Source organism: Macrotis lagotis, chromosome X, assembly GCF_037893015.1.
Source record: "Macrotis lagotis isolate mMagLag1 chromosome X, bilby.v1.9.chrom.fasta, whole genome shotgun sequence".
NCBI lineage: Eukaryota > Metazoa > Chordata > Mammalia > Peramelemorphia > Peramelidae > Macrotis > Macrotis lagotis.
In genome coordinates, this window is record NC_133666.1 from 216081444 (window position 1) to 216099836 (window position 18393).

The 18393-nt window shown below is 36.3% G+C and overlaps 1 protein-coding gene across 1 annotated transcript in view; it reads right to left on the bottom strand.

Moving 5' to 3' along the window:
• LOC141498966 (uncharacterized) overlaps positions 1–18393 on the bottom strand; it is a 263553-nt gene that overhangs the window by 244622 nt on the left and 538 nt on the right. The window lies entirely within an intron of this gene.

The window sequence follows — 18393 nt, forward strand, 5'->3', positions numbered from 1 at the left end:
CAAGTTTATATAAATATAATTTACATTACTATCTCAAATACCTGAACATTATAAATGTATTATTTTTTGAGGATATAATTCAATCAATTTTAGGGTATTTTTAAATCAAAAGTATATACTAGTATGGTCCCATTCAGCTGTAGAAATTACAAGAATTGTTGGCTAGTTGTAATACATGATAGATGCACAAAAAAATTCACTTATTTATATATTATAACACTCAAAAAATGTCTCATTTACACTGGAACCACAAAATTTATCAAATAAACTTCCAAATTCTCTCAAATAAATGGTACATTTACAAAGATATGGAGGTTTATAAACCTCGGAATGACATTTTTAAAAATTATGCATAAATGCATTCTACAAAACAACTTCTACTTCCTAGGCAGATGATTTTACAGAAATTGTGAATGAAAGCAGAAATATGTCAGTGAGAAATAAAATCTACTCCAGATATACACACTGATAAAAAATAAAAATCATAAAAACTACAATTATAAAGGTCCCTTATCTAAAAATATCGAAAGAAGCTAAAGAAAGTTTCCAATGGATTTCCAAATAGAATTGATTTTCAATTAAATAAAATTCAATAAATATTTATTTAAAACCTATTAAGTACAAGGCCCCAGGACAGATAATAGGGATACAAAGACAAAAACAAAATAGATTTCAAGATTTTTACCAACAAGTATACTTCCAAATTAGAAAGGTCTATGTACATTGTGTTTCAGGGTTTATTCCACTATCAACTTTTGGGATGGGTTTCTTATAAAAAAAAATATTAAGAGGGATCTAACTAATGTTTTGAAATCTGGGTATTCAATATATACCCCTGGAATATACCATCAGGAACATAAGAGTCACGTTTTTATTTCAGAGTCAAGTCAATAAGGATTTATTAAACATGTACTAAATGCTAAGCACTTAAGAATATGAAAAAAATAAAGGCAAGAGACAGTCTCTTTGTTCTCAAGGGGCTCACAGTTTAATGAGTGAGACAGCATGCAAATGAGCGAGACAAAATGCAAATTGCAAGATAATCACCTACAAGTTATAGACAGGTCATCTCCGAAGGAAAGGACTAAAATTAAGGAGAATAGTGAAAAGCATCTCGATAGGACTTTTTAGAACTGAGACTTCAGGGAAGCTAGGAATTGGTGATGAAGAGGAAGACTTCCAGGCCTCAGAAATCAACCAGTGAAAGCACTTAGCCTCAGGAAATGGGAAGGTTATGTGGAAGGAACCAAAAAGTCAGAGGCAATGGATCACAGAGTATTTGTAGAAGGGAATAAGGTATAAGAAAACTGGAAAGATAGGAATAGATCAGGCTTTAAAAGACAAGTGGAGGATTTTATATTTGATCCTGAAGGTGATAGATATTGGATTTTATAGTAAGATAAAGCTAGATATTGGAGTGTATAGTAAGATAAAGCATAGGGTAAATAATGCTATATCATAATATAATGATATATGAGATAAAACATAGGGTGAGATAAACTGGAACTATTACAAAGGAATGAAACTGGGCTAAATTATAAGAAAATGTATTAAAAAAAATTTTACAAGTCAACATCTTATTTCATAGAGATTTATCAATTATTAGGATGAAACTTAAAGCAAAGAACTTGTAATATTTTTACCTATAAGTCTATGCTTTCTGATTCCTCATCAGAATGGAAACTGGAAACCTAGTTGAACTACAAAATGAGCAGAGCCAAGAAAAAGATACATGATATAAATTGAAAGATCTACCACAAAATAGTCAAAAATCACTGTCAAAAACTTACATAGAACAAGTTTGACCCCAAGAATAAATATGAATGAGTACCTCTCCTCCAATTCCCCATTACTACATAGGGGATGGGAGACTCACAGGTATGGAATGTATATTTTCAAAATTTTTTTTACAGCTATTGGCTTTATCATTTTGGCTGATTTGTCTTTGTCTTTTCTTGCTATATGGAATGACTATCTGGGACTGAGACAAAATAAGGTAATGCAAAAACGAAAGATATAAAGAAAAATTTTTTTTATGAAAGTAGAGTAGAAAATCAGCGAAAAACTCTGTGTCTGGTATACTTAAATATGTAGTGGGAAAGCATTATTCTGTAGATCCCTGTCTTATATAAAGCTGTGGTTTATTTATTATTTATTAATAAAACTTGGGACAGAAAAATGACTTAATAGAATATAAGTTTTCCATGAAAATTTAGAAATGAACTTGATTCCAGAAGGAACTCTCAACAGTGTACAAAACAACAAATTAAAGAGATTTAAAGTTATTTAATTTAGGCCTCCTCCTTATATTAACACTTCTGTAATAATTAAAGTTGTTGTTGTTGTTCAGGCAGTCTGTACTATCCAACTCTTCAAGAATCCTTTTGGAGTTTTCTTGGTAACAATACTGGAGAAGTTAGCCATTTCCTTCTCTGGTTCACTTTACATCTTGCTCACAATCTGTATCTCAGTCTACCTTTCTTAAATTTACTCAAAACATACACATAGCCAAAATGTACACACACATACACACACACACACACACACACACACACACACACACACACACACACTTCATATCTTGTCTCTTCTCAATTTATCTACCTATCTGGCTAGATTGCAGATAAATGAAGTAGCCAAAGTTAGGAATCATGAGAGAAATAGGAGGTCAAGTCAAATAATAACAGCCCTTATAGAATACCTGAATCTTTTAAAGTGTTTCATATATGTTATCTCATTTGGTTCTCACAATAACTCTAGAAGGAAGCTATTCAGAAAGACAGAGATTTGTTCATTATCATACTAGAGTTTGAGGCAGGATTTGAGCTTTTTTACCTGACTTCAAATACATCACCCTATCCATTATATCACCTAACCATAAAATTCACAAAATATATAATCACCTCCTGAATGATTAAGATGTAGTTCTAAAATATACTCATCCTTAAAACTAAAGTCTTGCATGAGTTCTGAAAACTGGAAACTTTTATGCTCTTTATTTTCAAGGTGTCAATTTAAAAGACTCTCAAATGTGAGCTTTATTTCATATGGATAAATCTTTAATTTGGGAAATCAAGGTAAGCAACCCAATTGTAATGGCCAACCATTTATGATAACCAATAAATGCCAACCAGTAGTTTTGTCCACAGATATTTATCTAAAGTCTGCATTATCACTATATCTCTTTATGAGTATGGTTACAGCTTTTAAAAAAAAGTGATTGTGAAAGACTTCTGGTCAAGATGGCGGAGAGAAGACAGGCACAGTTCTAAAGTCTCCTGATCTCTTCCCCAACAATTACATGAAACAAACCTCTTAAAAGAAATCCGACCCACAAAACCCAGAAAGAAAAGCCAGGATAAAGAACATCTCCCTCAGGATTTCTCTCCAGCAGCAGCTTTGGCCAAATTCAGGCAGGTGAGTCTGGGCTCAGAGGGAGGATCATCCCCAGATCAACCAGATTAACAGCTGAATTGGAACCAGGAGTCTGAGGGCTCCAGAGCCAGACCTGCTGGATCTGAGGTGGGGAAGGATGAAAGGGGCTTGAGTCGGCTAGAGAGCTGAGGCACTGGTGTTGGTGCTGTCCCCCGGGGAGATTGTGGACAGGGCTGGGGGGAGAGCTCTGGAGCAGGACGGCTTCCGACACCATCCCTGGGCTTCTCTGGTCTGAGTCCCATTACAACTCAGACTTCTTCCCTAACAAACAAATGCAAACTACTTCTGCCTCAGGCCCAGGTGTGTGAGCAGAAGAACCAGCCCAGCTGAAGAATGACCTCAGGCCAGGGTAAAGCCCACCACTGATTGAAGGCAAAAGAATTCAATAGCTCCAATCCCTCCCTTCAAGCAAAGGGAGAAGGCCTCAACCAAGGTCACAGACACTGCAGAGAAAGCAACCAACACCTCCTACTGGCCATCCAGAGAAACTGCACTCAGTGAGTAAAGCCTTTAGTGATCCCAAGCCCCTGTGAACCAGCCCCTCCCCAACTCAGGTCTTAGCAAAATGAAGAAGGGTCAGCGGAAAGGTGGATCCATAGAAAAATTCTCGGAAGAGAAATACCCTAACTCAGAGAAACTGGAAACTCTGAGGAGAATACAATCTGGTCTTCAGCACAGAAAGACTTCCTTGAAGAAATAAGAAAGGAGCTTAAAAATTTGGGAGAGACAATTAATACCTTGCAAAAAAGAAAACAAAACCTTAGAAAGTACAAATGGACAAATACAAAATGAGAATAAATCTCTCAGATCCTCAATTGGACAAATACAAAATTAGATTAATTCTCTCAGATCTTCAAATGGGCAAATGCAAAAAGAAATTAATTCTCTCAAAACCTCAATTGGTCAAATGGAAAGTTCTTTCAAAAGTAGAATTGACCAATTGGAAAAGGAGTTGCAAAAGGTTAATGAAGAAAACTCCTCCCCCAAAAACAGAATGGAGTCTACAGAAACTAATGACTCCATGAGACAGCAAGAGTCAGTTAAACAAAATCAAAAAATAGAAAAAATAGAAGCAAATGTAAAATACCTCATCAACAAAAACCACTGACCTCAAGAATAGATTGAGGAGGGGCAACCTGAAAATTATAGGACTTCCTGAAAACATTAAAGAGGAAAAAAGCCTGGACTTAATATTACAGGATCTAGTGATGGAAAACTGCCCTGATATCATGGAATCGGAGAGCAAAGTAGTTATTGAAAGATCCCCACCAGAAAATTATCCTAAAATGAAAACACCAAGGAATGTTGTGGCCAAACTCCAGAACTATCAGATAAAAGAGAAAATCCTGCAAGCAGCCAGAAAGAAACAATTTAAATATCAAGGAGCCACAGTAAGGATGATGCAGGACCTGGCTGCATCAACATTAAGGGATTGAAGGGCCTGGAATGAGATATTTCAAAGAGCAAGGGAGCTTGGAATGCAGCCAACAATCTACTTTCCCGCAAAGCTGAGCCTTCTCTTCCAGGGAAAAAAGATGGACATTTAAGGAAATGGAAGAATTCCAAAAATTTCTGATGAAAAGACCAGAGCTAAACAGAAAATTTGGACATCAAACAGAAGGTTCAAGAGACACATGAAAAGGTTAAATAAAAAGGTGGGGTGGCGGTAAAAGGGAAAAAAAATTCAATCCAGTAAGTTGAAACTGGCTATATCCCAGCATGGGGGGAGAAAGGATTCTCATAAATCTTGAGAATTGTAACTCTAACAGAGAGAGAATATACCTAGCCAGAAATGATGGACATTCATGACCTATCCATGAGACTGCTATCTAAAAAGATGTAACTGGCTTTAACCCCACTTGGGAGAAAGACCCTAATAACTCGGGAATTTTTACTTTATTCGATAGAATATACTGAACTAGAAGGGACAGACACTCAGAATTTTCTATGACTTACATAGAATGATCTAAAAAACACTACTTCCTTAAAAAGGGGGACAGCAAAGAGACAGGAGGAGGGAGGGGATTGAATGAGGTAAATCTCATTACACTAAGAGGTACCAAAAAAACTTATGGTAATAGAGGGGAAGAAGGAAGCAGATGAAAAACACCTGAATCTTCTTCTCATCAGACTTGGCTTAAAGTCAATTTACACATACTCAGTTAACTTATAAAACATCTAACCTTTCAAGTATTAAAAGGGGAAAAGGGGAGTGGGGGATGGAGAAAGGGAAGGGGAGTGGGGGGAAAAGGGGGAAATAACAAAAGGAAGGGAAGGGAAAAGGGAAAAAGGGAAAGGGGAAAGAAAGGGGACGGTGTGATATAGGAGGGCAAACACATTGAAGGGGGTGGTATTCAGAAACAAAATACTAGGGAATATGGATAAAGCGGGGAGAAAGGGGGAAAAATACAAACAGAGGGAAGATAGCACAGAGGGCAATAAAGAATTAGTAATCATAACCTTGAATGTGAATGGGATGAATTCTCCCTTAAAATGTAAGAGAATAGCAAAGTGGATTAAAAACCAGAATCCTACAATATGATGCTTACAAGAAACTCATTTGAAGCAGAGAGAGAGAGAGAGAGAGAGAGAGAGAGAGAGAGAGAGAGAGAGTGTGTGTAAAGGTAAAAGGTTGGAGCAAAATATATTTTGTTTCAGCTAAAGTAAAAAAAGCAGGGGTAGCAATCCTTATCTCAGACAAAGCAGCAGCAAAAATAGATAGCATTAAAAGAGATAAGGAAGGAAACTTTATCCTCCTAAAAGGTACCATAGACAAAAAAGTCATTTCAATATTGAATATATATATGCACCCAGTGGGACAACACCCAAATTCTTAGAGGAGAAGCTGAAAGAACTACAGGAAGACATAGACCGCAAAACTCTACTAGTGGGAGACCTCAACCTCCTGCTATCATATCTAGATAAATCAAATCATAAAATAAACAAGAAGTTAAGGAGATTGTTAGAAAAAAATTAGATATGGTAGATTTATGGAGGAAACTGAACAGGGATAGAAAGGCATATACCTTTTTCTCTGCAGTACATGGAACTTAAACAAAAATTGACCATGTACTAGGACATAAAAACCTAATGATCAACTGCAGAAAGACAGAAATAGTGAATACATCTTTCTCAGATCACAATGCAATAAAAGTCATATGCAATATTAGGCCAAGGAGATATAGCCCCAGAACAACATTATCCTAGATAATGATAATACTGCAACAACATACCAAAACCAATGGGATTCATGAGTTTAAACAGAGAAAGAAAATTATAGACCTATTTCCCTGATGAATATAGATGCAAAAAATCTTAATAAAATCTTAGCAAAACAATTACAACAAGTTATCACTAGGATAATACATTATGATCAAGTAGGATTTATTCCAGGAATGCAGAGTTGATTCAATATTAGGAAAACTGTTAGTATACTCAATTATATCAACAACAAACCTATCAGAAATCATATGATCATAGCAATAGATGCTGAAAAAACTTTTGGCGAAATACAGCATCCATTCCTATTAAAAACACTAGAGAGTGTAGGAATAAATGGACTGTTCCTTAAAATAATTAGCAGTATCTATCTGAAACCATCAACAAGCATTATATTCAATGGAGAGAGGCTAGAGGCATTCCCAATAAGATCAGGGGTGAAACAAGAGTACCCATTATCACCACTACTATTCAATATTGTATTAGAAATGCAATTAGCATCAGCAATTAGAGAAGAAAAAGAAATCGAAGGAATTAGAAACCAGGAGGGATGGGATTTCAGGGAAGCCTGGAGGGATTTGCATGAACTGATGCTGAGTGAGATGAGCAGAAGCAGAAAAACATTGCACACCCTAACAGCAACATGGGAGTGATGTTCAACCTTGAAGGACTTGCTCATTCCATAAGTGCATCAATCAGGAACAATTTTGGGCTGTCTGTATCCAGATAAGGAGCTGTGGAGTTTGAACAAAGTTCAAGGACTATTCCCTTTAATTTAGAAAAAAACAGATCTTATTGTCTGATCTTGTTACCTCTTAGACTTCTCTTCTCTTCTTTAAGGATATGATTTCTCTCTCATCGCACCCAATTTGGATCAAGGTACAACATGGAAACAAGTAAAGACTGACAGTGTTTTCTGTGGGGCGTGCGGGGAGAGAAGCAAGATTGGGGGGGGGGGGATTGTAAAACTCAAATAATATCTTTAAAATTAATTTTAAAATAAAAATTAAAAAAGTGATTGTGGAATAATAATTTCAACTGTCCAAAGTTCCTAGAATGTAGATAGCAGTGAAGCAGAGTTGGAAATTCAGTAACAAAATTTAAAACTAGGAACACTTATTACAGTTTTTTCATTTGAAAAAGGACACCTGCAGCAGTAATATTGTAGCCATTCTCATATTTCCAAGAACAGAGGTTTTCTAATACTAGAATGAAAGAGCCTAGTATATATACTGCCATACTTTCAACAAGTATTTCAGGGTATTTATAAATCTACCTTCAGAAAGGAATGTGTAAGATTTGTAAGTCTGGCAAAATTATGGTCATTCATTAAGGTTTACTAGTACCCATTTTCACAGTTCTAATCCAATTGCATATACATTTTTAAAACTATCACATTTCTTTGCAAAATACTAGTCATTACAGATTCTTCGTTAACATAAGGCTTCAAATGATAGACTCATCACAACTATCCTTTTTTTGGCCTTAACTGACTTTTTAAAATACTCTTTACCCAATCAAATAATAAAACTTCTAAACAACTCATATTCAATATTCTATAGTTATTCTGACCATTTCCTTCTAAAACTTTTAACGCTGCTTTTTTAATATGAAGTCCACTTTTATGAGGACTCCTTGTGAGCAAAAACATTTTTATATTAAAAGCTGTTATAATAAGCCATGTTAGAAGAGGTATATTAAGAATGTTTAACCAGGATAGGAAGTCAAGCAGTAGCCTATTCTAGAAGAGGTGTTATAAGAGAGGGTCTGATAAATAGCCTGGAGAATATTTTTAAAGTTAACATTCCTTGTCCAGAGTCAAAATTCATAAAGCTACATAGAATTTAACATGTAGATACAGTTATAGTTCCAATCTTTGAAAAAATAACCAGATATAATAAAGTCTTCCGATTTTTCAAGGCAATAAATCAAATATTTTTAAATAACTCAAAACTCTCTTATTCTGGTCCCTAAAAATCATTATTAAATAACTGTTGATATAAAAAACTTCAAAGGGGGGATAAATCCGAAGCTATATTCTGAAATGTTATTGCTAAGGTAGGCACAGTATATTCAATGGAATGTTAAAGATCAGTGGAATGCCTTTATATACAAGTTCAGAGAAGATCAGAAGCTCTAGAAATCAAAACTCAAATCTGTGCAACCTGATTAAGTCAAATTTGCTTTCTCTTTCATTCAAAGAGATGCTGTGGACCTAAACAATTAAATGAAGAGTGTGCCTGAGAATTGAAAATTTTAAGAATGGACTTTAACTAATACCTCCCCACTAAGTTGCAAAATTGTAGGGACAGCAGTCACCAAAACTCCGAAACATCAGGGGTGTGTGTTTCTCTTGGCTGTCAAGTGAAATAAAAGTTCAGTCTTAACTGAGATCATTTTCTCCAAGATTATAAATTATCTATTTTCTGCTAAATCACTAAAATTTAAGTCTTTTCTTAATTTTCAGTTTCCTTAATACCTCTGAAGTTTTTGACATTATTGATCACTACCTACCTCCTTGATATTCTCTCTTACCTATTTTCTCTTTAGAATCTCTTGCTTAGTGTTCTTATCCATTCCCATTTGTTCAATTATTACCTTTACACAAATGTTTCCCAAATACCCTAAACTCTGGTGCCCCATCTGTAAAAGCCTTTTGAACATATTCACGTAGATGTTTTGCTGTTAACTCAAATACAATATGTCCAAAATTAAACTTATTCTTGATTTTCTAAAAAGTATTTATTTCATTGTCTGAAAAAAGTAGCATTTTTTAAAAATTTTATTTATTTAAGGCAGAGGGTTAAAAGACTTGCCCAAGGTCACACACCTAGGCAATTATTAAGCGTCAGATTGGATTTAAACTCAGGTTTTCTGTCCACTGAGCCACCAAGCTGCCCCCAAAAGTAGTGTTTTGTAAATAAATGTTGAAACATCAAAGTGCACATATAACAAGCATGTTGCTTTTATTATTGATTTTGTCCAATAAAAAATTTATATCAGGGGTGGCTAGGTGGTGCAGTGGATAGAGCACCGGCCCTGGAGTCAGGAGTACTTGAGTTCAAATCTGACCTCAGACACTTAATAATTACCTAGCTGTGTGGCTTTGAGCAAGCCACTTAACCCCATTTGCCTTACAAAAACCTAAAAAAAATGCCAAAACAAAAAATTTATATCAAATAGAGAATTCATCATTCACAAACTACAGAATTCTGAGAGAGGAAATTGTAAGAAATAGATAGGACACTAAATTGTATTTTTTTAAATTATCTCAACTAGCCAAACTTTCAGATCAAAAAGAACTTCCATTTACCTATATTTTAGATAATTATGTCCATAAAATAGAAAAAGCAAAAGATAATAATTTTCTTTGAATGTTTCTAAGGTTAAATTATAAAAGACTTTTATCCTATACCCAGAGCCATGACTAAAACAGAACAAGGACTTTGTCTCATATATGTGTCAAAACCTCCAAGAATTCTTCCTTCCCTATCACCATTATCACCACAGTAATTCTATGCACCTGCCACCTCTTATCAGGCTTTGAGTTTCAAGGTTCAGAAACAGTTTACTATCTTCTCCTGATCAAAAGCCATCATTGCTCTGGATGTTGTTGAGACTGAAAAGTATGAACTGCCCTCTCAAAGGAATTGACCCCAAGCATTAGAACTCCTAAAAAACAGGGGGCAGCTAGGTGGTACAGTGGATAGAGCACTGGTCTTGGAGTCAGGAGTATCTGAGTTCAAATCCAGCTTCAGACACTTAATAAGTACCTAGCTGTGTGACCTACGGCAAGTCGCTTAACCCCATTGCCTTGCCAAAAAAAGAACTTCTAACAACATGTCTAGATCCTATAATAACACTTACTATTCATATCCCAATTTTAGACCTTATATTTGGTTTTTACTTAGAACAGCAGTCCTCAATCAATAGATCTTGAAGTCTTATCTAGTAGATTTCTATTTCAATGATTGTTGCTATGTTTCTCTACCTCCTGACTCCTCAATTTCCCACTATTCACAGAAGAGATGGGGAGCCTCAGTCAGAAACTTCATTCTAAAGACATTTTCCCAATCAAACTTCACTCCCATTTTATCAGAAATATCTGACAAAACACACATATAAATAAGCTCAAAGCTTCTAACAAAGAGTAGTTTCCATGAAAATTTAAAGATTTTGGATTTCATAGAGGTGAGTTCTAAATTTTGAAATCTATCTTCCTGGCACTCTTCCACTATTCAAATCTGACTCACAAGATATTTTTATTTGACTTGGCTATGTCTTGTCTGACAGTGTTCAATACTAGTTATTTTCTCAATTTAATAATTATTTAGCCAATTGGTATCCATTCACTAGTCAGAGTTCTACATTGCTCATAGGTGTTATAGCAGGCACCGTCTTACTATCTTTTAAAAAAGAATAAAAAAATTAAATGACCATGTGAATTAAATATTCATTTAATTTCTGAGTTAATGATAAATCATATAAATAATAATATTAATATACAATGCTTCTTCATGCCTTGTGATGACTTTGATTACTCAAAGGGAAGAATAAGCCCTGGAAGATACTATCAAACTGGAAAAGCATAATAGATAGAGAAAGTATATAATAGGCCATCAAGATTTTTCTGAGGACAAAATATAATACTTGAATCTAGAGGATTCTGTGGTTGACATGCAGCAAACAGAAGCAAAAATGGTGACCAAGTAGGAAAAGAAGAGTGACCTTCTTTGCTTAGCTTTTGTTCTGAATCAAATTTATTTGCCTGCCTAACCAGAGACCTTTAGGATGTCAAACCCTAATTCAGTCAATTATCTGTACAAATGACAGCAACTTAGCCCCAGACACAGGGTGTTAAAAGAAAAGGCTGTTAGCCTAGAAATATCTGCCTGGCTTTTGTTAGCTGGGTACAATGGCCATGACTAATGGGACTAGAGTTCTCTACAGCAGCCTAGTTGACAGGAATTGAGATGGATAGCAGATGACCCTAATGAGATGAAGATTAGAAGTTTATTAACAAACAGAAATCCCTAAGTCCAAGAAAGAGCACTGTCCTGCAGAGAGCAAACACAAGGATCAATACAGTGGCATTACAAGAAAACATCATCCACCTTATCGCATGGAAGCATGAGTTTCTCTTACAAGCATGATTCTTATACATAGCTACTCCTCCTATCAATGATGTATACATTTGCCAAAAAAGTGTTTCCTAGGTTTATGCCAGGAACATTCTCATGTTACTTTATTATTCTATTTCATCAAATGATTAGCTTTGAACTAGTTGTGTCCTCTTTCCTTTAAGTAAAAGTATATAAGGGATGGAGAGAAAAGGAAAAAAATCTCATGAGACATAGATTTGAACAGCTTGAAACTTGGGTAGTTTTTGAGGGAACCCCATGCATGAGGGAGGTGTTGCTGTTCCAAGGTTCAAATCTGACAAATGGGAAACAACCTATTGTTGCTGTTGTTCACTATCAGTTCTATTTATTATATTCAGAGAAGTTCATTACCAGACCAGGCAAAGGGTGATGAATTGTTTTTCACAACTGTAATTCTCCATTAAGCCATAGAAGAATTAAAGTATAGTAAGAACAATATTCTTCATGTACCTTAGAATAATTTTCCCCTGAAAAACAATGAAACTGGTGAGATTTAATTGATTCAGGAATTAAGGCTAGAACCACTGTTTGACACAGAATGGAAAGAAATGACATGTAGTTAGCAAAAGAAGATGTCTTTAGCAACTGTGGGAAGGGGCAGGTAGAGCAAACCATGGAAAACCCAAAATGGAAATTCAGCAAGTACATTTAGCTGAATACAGCTCTTCTGTCTTTATAAATATCTAGGGCTGTCAAGCAAATATCAGGTTCCCACTGACAATCCTACTGACTTTTTGTACCAGGCAACCAGGAAGCCTTGTTATCAGCCTAAGTATTAGTGGCTGAAGCCAATTAAATTCTGAATACCATTTCAACACCTTTTAAAGAAAAAGTCATTTAACTACATAGGGTGGGCATAAGGCCATTGCTCCTACCGCACCTACTCTTTGAAAATAAGATTCTTTTTTAAAAAAATTTTATTTATATAAAGCAATGGGGTTAAGCAACTTGCCCAAAGTCACACATCTAGGTAATTATCAAGTGTCTGAGGCTGGATTTGAACTCAGGTCTTCCTAACTCCAAGACCAGTGCTCTATCCACTGTACCACCTGGCTGCCCTGGAAATAAGATTCTTTAAGGAAAAGGTCTTCCATAACTGAAATAGTTTTAGGGAAGTTCCTAGATAGCCCTGGTTTGGAGGATATTAGAAACCAGGCAAAATCAACAATAAAGAGGAAAAACTAAACAAGAAATATGGATAAACAAATGTACATGCATAATATTCACTAGACTGTTCATCGCTGAGGGGTGGGGGGGTGGGAAGAGAGAGTGGAAGAAAATTATGCAACATAAATATCCCTGTGGATAAATGTTGTAATACTTTCATAACTTGTAATTGAAAAAATAAAATATCAATAAGAAAAAAGAAATATGGTTAAAACAAAACAATGCAATGGGAGAACTAAAACCACAAATTCTTTTTAAGGAGGATCAAGTTCCAGATTTGTACCACACATCCCATTATCATTCTCTTCACCCTTACATCCTCTCTGTCTTTCCTCCTTACAATAACTTAGTCTATCTCTTAAATTCCTGCGAAGGTACATCTATGGAGTTTTGTTACATTTAGGTAAACAGAAGATAATGTTCATATTGAGAAAGTCATGAGACATATAAATCTTGAATAGTTAGTTACCATTGTTGTTGTTGTTGTTTCTGACTCCACTACTCCCAAAGATTCCCTGACAGGTCTGATTGCCTATGCCTGTTCAGGCATTAAAATCACCCAGAATTACAAGTTTGTCCTCTCTTAACACGTTGATGATGAGGGTCTCCAGGTCTTCAGAAAATTTTTCTTTGATCTCATCAGGGTTTGTCATGACAGGAGCATTTAAACTGATAATGGAATTTTCTTGCAAGTGGCAATAGTATTGTCATGAGTTTGTCATTCACTCCTTTGGGAGGTATAAAAGCTTGTTGACTAGATTAGATTTGATTGCAAATCCTATACCAGGCTATTCAGAATCTCTCACTGTGGATACTCCAGAAAAATGTGTATCCATCTAGCTCTGACTGGCTTCATTCGCCAGCCTTGTTTCAATTAGGGCTACTATTTGGATGTAATACCTGCTGAATTCTCTCATAACAAGAGCTGTTCATCTTTCAGGTCTATTGGATTTCTTGTTATCCAAAAATATACAGACATTCCATTTACCAATGGTAAGCAGAATCATCTTCACAAAAGTTTCTGTATTATGTTTCTGTGTTTTGACTGCAAGGTGTGATCCCTATCTGCCACAGTATGCAGTCCAGGGTCAGGAAAATCAGATAATTTTGAGGGCATGTTTTCTAACCCTTTCCTCATGCCAGAGGTGAGCAGTACAGTACTTCAGAAAACTGATGCTCAGAAAAGCAACTAGGTGGCACAGTGGATAGAGCACTGGCCCTGGAGTCAGGAAGACCTGAGTTCAAATTCGAACTCAGACACATAATTACCAGCTGTGTGACCTTAGGTGTCACTTAACCCCACTGCCTTGGAAGGAGGAGGAGGAGGAAGAAATCTGCTTAGGGGGATATAGAATCCCAATGAGAATCTCCAAAGAGAAGACTACTCAATGGTCTAGGCCTCTTGTGTGCAGGGATGTGACTACAAGGGTATCACAACAGATGTTTCATCGCTACTCCAGTGCCACAGAACTTTAAGGTAGGTAAATTAATAAGGTAGTAAAATAATAAAGAATAAAATAGTAAAATAGTTGAACAATAATATGTTAAGATTGTACTATAAATAATAAAATAAAAAAATATAAGATTTTAAAAGTATTGAAAAGTAAAATAATGAAATAGTGACATGTCATGTGTGACCCCTTTTGATTCAAGAGTAAATTGCTTTTAAGTGAAGCTAAGTTGTGTAATGGTATCATCTCCCTCTCTCTTCCAGAGTCATCAAAATCCAGTGGCAAAACAAAAGTTAAGACAACTGGCAATGGCTCTGGATGTAGTGGGTGACCTTGGCATATATAGTGTCTAACCAAACTCTTAAGTTCTCTACAGTACTTACTTCTGCTGCTTTCATAGCCTATTGAAACAAAACATTACCATCGACCTAATCTTCCAAGGAATTCTTCATATACTTGGTTAGATACCCCACTAACTCACCATGGGATTTGAGGTCTGTTGGTTACCTTCAACCAGTTTAGTTATCTGCCAAGATAATTTTACTGTGGTGGAGTTATTGTAGATCCTACAACTTCTTGCAGCTCCAGGTGAGAACTGGGTGGCAGTTGGACAACAAAGGTGGATGAGAACCCCTAAAAAGGGCTTAGCAAGGCCATACCAGAGATGCTAACACTCATTGAACATTCCAAACATCCCTATATACACATACCAGTGTGCTAAAACATTCTCCTATTGATGATCCCCTACTTTGTTCCAGTATACTGCTCTGAATATTTTGGAATTTATGTAATCAATTTTTTTAATCTTTGACCTATTGGGGATCTGTGTCCCATAACTGAATCACTGAGTTGAAGAGCTTGGCAACCCTCACACCAAAAGTACCGGTCCTCCAGAACACCCCCATGGTCTAGACAGCCTAGGAATGGGTGCTTTTGATTTAAAAATAAGGCATCTGGGTAGTTCAGTAGAGAGAGCACTGGCCTGGAGCCAGGAAGATCTAATTTCAAATCCAGTCACAGACACTTAATAGCTGTGTGATCCTGGGCAAGTCATTTATTGAGTAAGGTTCTAGATGACATGAATAACTTGAGCTGTAGAAAAATCACATTAATGGCTGAATGAAGGCTGATTATACTGGAGAGAGAAAGATGTTAAGTGTCTGGCTCAGGATCACAAGGTTACCTAAATGTTAAAGGCAAGATTTGAATTTTGATCTTTCTGATTCCTAATAAACTGTCTACTAAGAAATTCAGTACTTGATTTTCTCAATAAAGTTAAGGGGCAAAAGCATCTGCTAATAAGAGTCTTGGGCTGATGTTGCAACCTTGAGGAGAAAAGAGGTTTGCAATATCCATTAAGGAAAATGAGATACAAAGCCAGTCATGAAAGAATAGTAACAAGGGCCCAGTTGTGATTAGATCATATAAATTTATAGAGCAAAGAAGGTTGAGGATTAAGAAAGAACTATGTGATTTAAGCAATAAAGAGATACTGATTATCTTTTTTTTTTGAAAACAGTTTCAGTCTAGTGGTTTCATCAGAAGCCAAACTGCAAACTGAAAGGTGAATAGAGGCAGAGTACAGATAATTCTTTCTAAGATTTTTGGAGGTAAAAGGAAGGAGAGATACAGGGAAGGCAACTTGAGATGATGGCAAGGAATAAGTACCACACAGCTATTAAGTGTCTGTGACTGGATTTGAAATTAGGTCTTCCTGGCTCCAGGCCAGTGCTCTCTCTACTGAACTACCCAGCTGCCTTATTTTTAAATCAAAAGCACCCATTCCTAGGCTGTCTAGACCATGGGGGTGTTCTGGAGGACCGGTACTTTTGGTGTGAGGGCTGCCAAGCGCTTCAACTCAGTGATTCAGTTATGGGACACAGATCCCAAATAGGTCAAAGATTTAAAAAAAAAATGATACCATAATTGATTCCAATTCTCCGATTTGGTGTTTAATTCTATTATTTAAAAATTAATATCTACAAAAGTCCAGCTTTGATGCTGAAAAGTGACTCTGGCTAGACTAGAGAACACAACAGGATTAGCCTACCAATGTGGAAAAGTTTAAAAATATGATCCTGATGGACAGATAATGTCAAAGTAATGAGGTAAATAAAGAAGTTAGAGGATTTAGTTTCATATAGTTCATAAGTTAGTAACTTGGCCATCTCACAAAACAGTGCTCTGAACAAGCTTAAGCAAAAAGACTGCTATAAAGGTCAATGTAAGTCAAGCACCAATATACATTACAAAGGAAGAATAGATAGAAAATTCAATTTCTAACTTATCAAAACCCTCTAAACTAAGTCGACCATTACCTCAAGATTCACTAACATCAATGTAAACAATCCTCCCTTTCCCCAAACTTTGCACTGGACCCTGCCCATTCTCTGTAACTTTCTTCCCTTTCATGGATACAGTCCTATAAAGGGCAGTTTATATTTATTGCCTTAACTTCTTACCACCCAAATTAAAGTAGCATACTGCAGTAATTTGAATGAGGGCTACTTTTGGAGCTCACAATCTAATAGAAAGAGTTTACAATTTAATGGCACTCTAACAAGAGGTCAACCATAGTTATGCTAAAAAATCAAAGTAAAAGCAGTATCAGTCACAAAATGATTTTCTTGCTCATGATATGTGATGATAATCACAGCTGCCTTACCCTCAAAGTACACATTAACTTGGACCACTGAATCATAGATTTGGAGCTGGAATTGATGCAGGAGAAAGATGAAGAGAATTGTGAATGTAACAGAATTTGGGTGGAGATGTAAATTGACTTGAAGTAGAGAATTATGATTGTAACAGAAACAACTGTAATCTTAAGAGCTGCCTGAGTGGAGACCCCCCATCCATTCTTGATTTGTATCCTGATTATCTTTAGGTTTTACCCTCTACCTAATTCGGGGTCCAGTATAGGGAAAGGAAGTTCCCTTTTTACCCTCTGGATGAGAGGCAAGAGAAAAATTTGGGTTGGACCCTGGCTCAAGGCCACAGTCTTCTCTGACCATGGTCCAGCATGATGGCTGTTCTTCTCTCTCTCTCTCTCTCTCTCTCTCTCTCTCTCTCGCTCTCGCTCTCGCTCTCGCTCTCTCTCTCTCTCTCATTACTCTCATGTTTTCTTTGTCTCATATTCTTTTCTCTCTCATGTTCTTTACTCTCCTATGTTTTCTCTCTCATGTTCTTTTCTCTCATGTTTTCTCTCTCATTCTTTTGTTTTCTCTCATGTTCTTTTCTCTCTGTAGTTTTCTCTCACATTCTTTTCTCTCTTGTTTTCTCTCTCATGTTCTTTTCTCTCTATTATCTCACATTCTTTTCTCTCATGTTTTCTCTAATGTTGTTTTTTCTGTTTTCTCTCATGTTCTTTACTTTCTCTCATGTTTTCTCTCTCATTCTTTACTCTCATGTTTTCTCTCTCATGTTTTCTTTCTCTCATATTCTTTTCTCTCTCATGTTTTCTCTCATGTTCTTTACTCTGCCATGTTTTCTCATGTTCTTTACTCATATTCTTTTCTCGTTTTCTCTCTCGTTCTTTTGTTTTCTCTCTCATGTTCTTTTCTCTCTAGTTTTATCTCACGTTCTTCTCTCTCATGTTTTCTCTAATGTTCTTTTTTTCTCATGTTTTGTCTCATGTTCTTCTCTCTCTCTCTCTCTCTCTCTCTCTCTCTCTTTCTCTCTCTCTCTCTCCATTCCTGTGTTGTGTAACCTTTTCCTTTTTTGTCCGTGTGACCTTTTTAATAAATTTTGCTCTTTCCACCCTTGCTTTCGGAGTCTGAATGATTCCTCACAGCAGCGGGCACCAGCGCGTAGCGGGGTCGGCCCTACTCCGGAGTGCCCCACCCCCTTCCTTTTACGGAGAAGGAAAGTGAGGCAGAGCGAGCTGGAGGAATCAAATCGGACCTTGGCGCCTTCAGGTCGCCACCACCGCTGGTCCGCCTGCTTCCCTAGCAAAAACA